Here is a 7,095-nt window from a genome sequence, read left to right as displayed (position 1 = left end):
TCAAGATAACAAGGTGTTCAAAGAGGAGGTGCGAGCCAGTATCAAGAACCAGGGAGACACCATCAAGAAGCTAGAATTTCAAGTGGGATACTTATCTGAGAAGATCCCCAAACCTACTGATAGCTTCCCAAGTGACACAGAGAAAAATCCGAGAGGTGAAGCAAAGAAAGTCAGATGGGAAGATTGCAAGATGATTACTATAAGTGATAAGGAGACTGAGGAAGAGCTGAACAACCCATCAGAATAACCTAAAGACACTTCGGCAGGAAAGCAGGGGGAGAATCATCAAGAAATCACAATTACACAGAAAGAGCTGACACAGAAGGAGCTGCTAAGACTCTATGCACCCTTTCCCCAATTACTAAATGGCTGTGTAGAGAAGAGACTATAGTCAAGGTTTCTTGACATGTTTGCATCTCTCCATGTAAACATACCATTCATCAAGGCCCTCCAACAAATGCCCTCATACATTAAGTATATGAAGGAACTGCTGACCAAGAAAAGGTCACTCAAGGGAGGACAAACCATAGTGATGAATAAGGAGTGCAGTGCTCTTATTCAACCAGAGATGCCTACAAAGAGGAATGACCCAGTGAGTTTCTACATTCCCTGTGCCATAGGAAAAACAATGTTTGATAAAGGACTTTGCGATCTCGGAGCAAGCATCAACTTAATGCCTTTATCACTTATGAAAAGGCTACAGATCAATGAGATAATATCCACAGATGTAGTTATCAGGCTGGCTGATAAAACTCAAAAACAAGTAGTAGGAGTGGTTGAAAATGTGCTAGTGAAGGTTGGAAAATACTTCCTGCCCATAGACTTTGTCATCTTGGACATGGAAGAGAGTCACCTGCACCCAATCATGTTGGGAAAACCATTCCTGGCTACAGCCAGAGCACTTATAGATGTGGAGTGAGGGGAGCTAATTTTGAGGATCCATGATGAACAACTCACCTTCAATGTTTTCAAGCCCTCACAAAAAATAGATCAAGAGAACAAAGAACCAAGCAAAGATCACAGTGAGATACTGAATGAAGAAACAAGTACTGAAGCACAACCAGCACATCTGGGAATCTCCTTAGTTGAGGAACAAGGCAATCAGCAGCTGTCACAGCTCAAAGAAAATCAGGAGGAACCTAAACCACCAGAGCTATATGAGACCAGCAACAAAACCTATTTGGAAGAGGAGGTCACAAAGAGCAAGGCAACATCAAAAGGAACAAAGAAGAAGGTACCAAGGAGGTGGAGGAACAAGAAGATCCCTACAGAGGACTTCTCTCCAGGGGATAAAGTAATCTCAGCTTACTTCCCAGCCATTCCCCCCGATCTCCCCACCATCCCATCTCAGCTACCTAAAGTTTTTACCATCAACAAAGTCCTCTCCTTGGAACATGTAAATATCCTTGATGAAGCCAATGGAGATAGATTTACTGCAAGGGGGGAGGACTTGAAGCACTACCAACCACCCTGATAAAGGCAGAACGTCAAGCTAGTGACGCTAAAGAAGCGCTTCAAGGGAGGCAACCCATGTTTTACATGCTTTAAAAAATAGTTAATAAATCAAGGTTCATAAAATTTGAATCAACTTGATATGCACTTGAATGAATCATTGTGTGCAACATATAGTGAGGAACAAGTTTGGTGTTCAAGGCACACTAAGAGAACATGAATGTAACCCACATCATGTCACTCTTAGGGGCCTTGAACAAATCTTTTACACCACATGGCACCAAACTAAGTTTGGTGTTGCCAATGTTGCATACATGGATATTCAGTTAATCAGTTGGTTGGCATTCATGAATACTACTTAGTTAGTCATAAACAAAAACTAAAAAAAGTGGTAGTTGTTCCCATTTTTATTTTGCCGCCACTATCCACACAATTAATAATTACACTTTTTCTTGTTTCGTAGGAAAATTGATGGACAATTGAAAGGAAGATTCGGCCACTACAAAAGGGGAGTATTTCACACATGTCTCAAGGGAAAATGCATTGGGAATGGTTGCCATGCAACATTGGAAGAAGAACAAGCTTGGAAACTGAACCAATCCATTCATAAAGTTGGTGATCCTTGCGCTCACCCCATGTAAAACCCCATCCGTTCATCATACACCAATCCTATTAATCCACACCTTTCATCCACATACCACTTCCCTATATAAGTGGTTCGCACTAAGTACACCCTTAACATTCCAATTTCACTCCCCACACTTCTCAGTCTCGAAACCAAACACTCTTCCCCTTCATTGCACCAAATCTTAACCCAACCGAATTCCCTCGCCTATCCATACCTTCCACCACCTTCACACATCAACTCCTACTTATGGCATCATCAAGCTCTGATGAGCGGATAATTTATACGCTTTTTGGCATTGTTTTTAGTATGTTTTTAGTAGGATCTAGTTACTTTTAGGGATGTTTTCATTAGTTTTTATGTTAAATTTACATTTCTGGACTTCACTATGAGTTTGTGTGTTTTTCTGTGATTTCAGGTATTTTCTGGCTGAAATTGAGGGACTTGAGCAAAAATCAGATTCAGAGGTTGAAGAAGGACTGCTGATGCTGTTGGATTCTGACCTCCCTGCACTCAAAATGGATTTTCTGGAGCTACGGAACTCAAAATGGCACGCTTCTAATTGCGTTGGAAAGTAGACATCCAAGGCTTTCCAGAAATATATAATAATCCATACTTTGGCTAAGAATAGTCGACGCAAACTGGCGTTCAACGCCAGCTTTCTGCCCAAATCTGGCGTCCAGCGCCAGAAAAGGAGCCAAAACCAGAGTTGAACGCCCAAACTGGCACAAAAGCTGGCGTTCAACTCCAAGAAGGACCTCTACACGTGTAACACTCAAAGCTCAGCCCAAGCACACACCAAATGGGCCCCGGAAGTGGATTTATGCATCAATTACTTACTTCTGTAAACCCTAGTAGCTAGTTTATTATAAATAGGACATTTCACTATTGTATTTGACATCCTGAGTTTTATCCTGGATTGTATTCTGATCCTGTGATCACGTTTTGGGGGCTAGCCATCTCGGCCATGCCTGGACCTTTCACTTATGTATTCTCAACGGTAGAGTTTCTACACTCCATAGATTAAGGTGTGGAGCTCTGCTGTTCCTCAAAGATTAATGCAAAGTACTACTGTTTTCTATTCAATTCATCTTATTTCGCTTCTAAGATATTCATTCGCACATCAACCTGAATGTGATGAACGTGACAATCATCATCATTCCCTATGAACGCGTGCCTGACAACCACTTCCGTTCTACCTTCCACTGAATGAGTATCTCTTAGATCTCTTAATCGGAATCTTCGTGGTGTAAGCTAGAATGATGGCGGCATTCAAGAGAATCCGGAAGGTCTAAACCTTGTCTGTGGTATTCCAAGTAGGATTCAATGATTGAATGACTGTGACGAGCTTCAAACTCGCGATTGCCGGGCGTAGTGACAGACGCAAAAGGATAGTAAATCCTATTCCAGCATGATCGAGAACCGACAGATGAATAGCCATGCTGTGACAGGGTGCGTTGACCATTTTCACTGAGAGGATAAGATGAAACCATTGACAAGGGTGATGCCTCCAGACGATTAGCCGTGCCGTGACAGGGCATTTGGATCATTTTCCCGAGAGAAGACCGAAAGTAGCCATTGACAATGGTGATGTATCACATAAAGCCAGCCATGGAAGGAGTGAGACTGATTGGATGAAGATAGCAGGAAAGCAGAGGTTCAGAGGAATGAAAGCATCTCTATTCGCTTATCTGAAATTCTCACCAAGATTTACATAAGTATTTCTATCCCTTCTTTTATTATTTAATTTCGAAAACTCCATTACTATTTTATATCCGCCTGACTGAGATTTACAAGGTGACCATAGCTTGCTTCATACCAACAATCTCCGTGGGATTCGACCCTTACTCACGTAAGGTATTACTTGGACGACCCAGTGCACTTGCTGGTTAGTTGTGCGAAGTTGTGAACCATGGTATTGGCATCACGTTTTTGGTGCCATTACCAGGGAAAGAAAGAGCGATGAATTTTACATAATCAAAAGTGTAATCACAATTTCTGGGCACCAAGTTTTTGGTACCGTTGCTGGGGATTGTTTGAGTTTTCGGCAAGCTTTTGGTCGGGTAACATCAGTGCCAAGTTTGATCCGGCAACAACACCAAGTTTTTGGCGCCGTTGCCGGGGATTGTTCGAGTTTGGACAACTGACGGTTCATCCTGTTGCTCAGATTGGGTAACTTTCTTTTCGTTTTCTTTTCAAAAATATTTCAAAAATTTTCTCATCTGTTTTCGAAAAAAAAATAAAAATGTTTTCAAAAATGTATTTTTCTTCAGAATTTTTAAGAATGAATTCTAGTGTTTCATGAAGCATGTGAAGCCTGGCTGGCTGTAAAGCCATGTCTAAATTCATTTGGACTGAGGCTAGCAATTTGTTATCAAGAGCAAGCTAGTTGTTGTTAATCCACCTGCTACTGTTCCTGATTTACATGCTAAAGCTTGGCTGGCCATTGGCCATGTCTAGTGTTTTGGACCGAAGCTTTCATTGAAAGCTTGGCTGGCTAGTGAGCCATGTCTAATTCCTGGACTGAAGCTTTAGACTAAGAATGCAAGATTCCTGGAATTCATATTAAAAATTCTAGAATCCTTATTTTTCTTTTACAAAATAATTTTCGAAAAAATCCAAAAAAATTAGAAAATCATAAAAATCAAAAATATTTTTTTTTTGTGTTCGTGTTTGAGTCTTGAGTCATGTTATAAGTTTGGTGTCAATTGCATGTGCATCTTGCATTTTTCGAAAATTCATGCATTCATATTGTTCATCATGATCTTCAAGTTGTTCTTGGTAAGTCTTCTTGTTTGATCTTTGCATTTGCATGTTTTGTGTATTTTCTTATTTTTCATATGCATTCTTGAATTCTTAGTGTCTAAGCATTAAAGAATTCTATGTTTGGTGTCTTGCATGTTTTCCTTTCATTAAAAATTTTTCAAAAATATGTTCTTGATATTCATCATGACATTCAAAGTGTTCTTGGTGTTCATCTTGACATTCATAGCATTCTTGCATGCATCACATGTTTTGATCTAAAATTCTCATGCATTGCATCATTTTTCTTGTTTTTCTCTCTCTTTATTAAAAATTCAAAAATAAAAAAAATATCTTTCCCTTTTTCTCTCTCATCAAATTCAAAAATTTGAGTTGACTTTTTCAAAATTTTTTAAAATCAAGTTGTTTCTTATGAGTCAAATCAAATTTTCAATTTGAAAATCTTATCTTTTTCAAAATCTTTTTCAAAAATAAAATCTTTTTCATTTTTCTTAGTTATTTTCGAAAATTTCAAAAATATTTTTCAAAAATCTTTTTCTTAATTTTACATCATATTTTCGAAAATAACAATAACAATTAATGTTTTGATTCAAAAATTTCAAGTTTGTTACTTGCTTGTTAAGAAAGGTTCAAACTTTGAGTTCTAGAATCATATCTTGTGATTTCTTGTGAATCAAGTCGTTAATTGTGATTTTAAAAATCAAATCTTTTTCAAAATTAATTTCAATCATATGTTTTCAAAAATATCTTCTTATCTTTTTTTAAAAAAAATTTGATTTCAAAATATCTTTTCTAACTTCCTAACCTCTCATCTTTTCAAAATTTGTTTCAACTAACTAACTAACTTTTTGTTTGCTTCTTACCTTTTTCAAAATTACCTAACTAACTCTCTCTCTCTAATTTTCAAAAATATCTTCCCTCTTTTTCAAAAATTTCTTTTCAATTAACTAATTATTTTTATTTTTGATTTCAAAATTTTTCGAAAATTACTAACCTTTTTCAAAAACTATTTTCGAAAATCACTAACCCTTTTTCAAAAATTATTTTCGAAAATTCTCCCTCTCCCATCTTATTCTATTTATTTATTCATCTACTAACATCTCATCTCACATCTCTACCCTCCTCACAGTTGTGTTTCTTCTATTACATTACATTCTTTATCTCCCTCTTTTCTTCCACTCACAAAGGGATCCCTATACTGTGGTATAAAGGAACTCTATTATTATTATGTTTTCTGTGCCCTCTTCTTTGTCATATGAGCAGGAGCAAGGACAAGAATATTCTTGTTGAAGCAGATCCGAAACCTGAAAGGACCCTGAAGAGAAAATTAAGAGAAGCTAAATTACAACAATCCAGAGATAACCTTTCAGAAATTTTCGAACAGGAGAAGGAGATGGCAGCCGAAAATAATAATAATGTAAGGAAGATGCTTGGTGACTTTACTGCACCTAATTCCAATCTACATGGAAGAAGCATCTCCATTCCTGCCATTGGAGCAAACAACTTTGAGCTGAAACCTCAATTAGTTTCTCTGATGCAGCAGAACTGCAAGTTTCATGGACTTCCATCTGAAGATCCTTTTCAGTTCTTAACTGAATTCTTGCAGATATGTGATACTGTTCAGACTAATGGAGTAGATCCTGAAGTCTACAGGCTCATGCTTTTCCCTTTTGCTGTAAGAGACAGAGCTAGAATCTGGTTGGACTCTCAACCCAGAGACAGCCTGAACTCTTGGGATAAGCTGGTCACGGCTTTCTTAGCCAAGTTCTTTTCTCCTCAAAATCTGAGCAAGCTTAGAGTGGATGTTCAGACCTTCAAACAGAAAGAAGGTGAATCCCTCTATGAAGCTTGGGAAAGATACAAACAGTTGACCAAAAAGTGTCCTTCTGACATGCTTTCAGAATGGACCATCCTGGATATATTCTATGATGGTCTGTCGGAGTTATCAAATATGTCATTGGATACTTCTGCAGGTGAATCCATTCACCTAAAGAAAATGCCTGCAGAAGCTCAAGAACTCATTGACATGGTTGCTAATAACCAGTTCATGTACACTTCTGAGAGGAATCCTGTGAGTAATGGGACGCCTGTGAAAAAGGGAGTTCTTGAAGTTGATACTCTGAATGCCATATTGGCCCAGAACAAAATATTGACTCAGCAAGTCAATATGATCTCTCAAAGTCTGAATGGAATGCAAGCTGTATCCAACAGTACTCAAGAGGCATCATCTGAAGAAGAAGCTTATGATCCTGAGA

General features: G+C 38.2%; 1 non-coding gene across 1 annotated transcript; it reads right to left on the bottom strand.

Annotated features, from left to right (window-relative positions):
- Nucleotides 1-6,629: 6,629 nt before the first annotated feature.
- On the bottom strand, nucleotides 6,630-6,737 carry LOC112724872 (small nucleolar RNA R71). The gene has a single exon (XR_003164014.1). It is a non-coding gene; the product is annotated as a small nucleolar RNA R71 (small nucleolar RNA).
- Nucleotides 6,738-7,095: the final 358 nt, after the last annotated feature.

This window comes from Arachis hypogaea, chromosome 11 (assembly GCF_003086295.3).
Source record: "Arachis hypogaea cultivar Tifrunner chromosome 11, arahy.Tifrunner.gnm2.J5K5, whole genome shotgun sequence".
Classification (NCBI taxonomy): Eukaryota; Viridiplantae; Streptophyta; class Magnoliopsida; order Fabales; family Fabaceae; genus Arachis; species Arachis hypogaea.
This window is presented reverse-complemented; position numbering and strand designations above follow the sequence as displayed.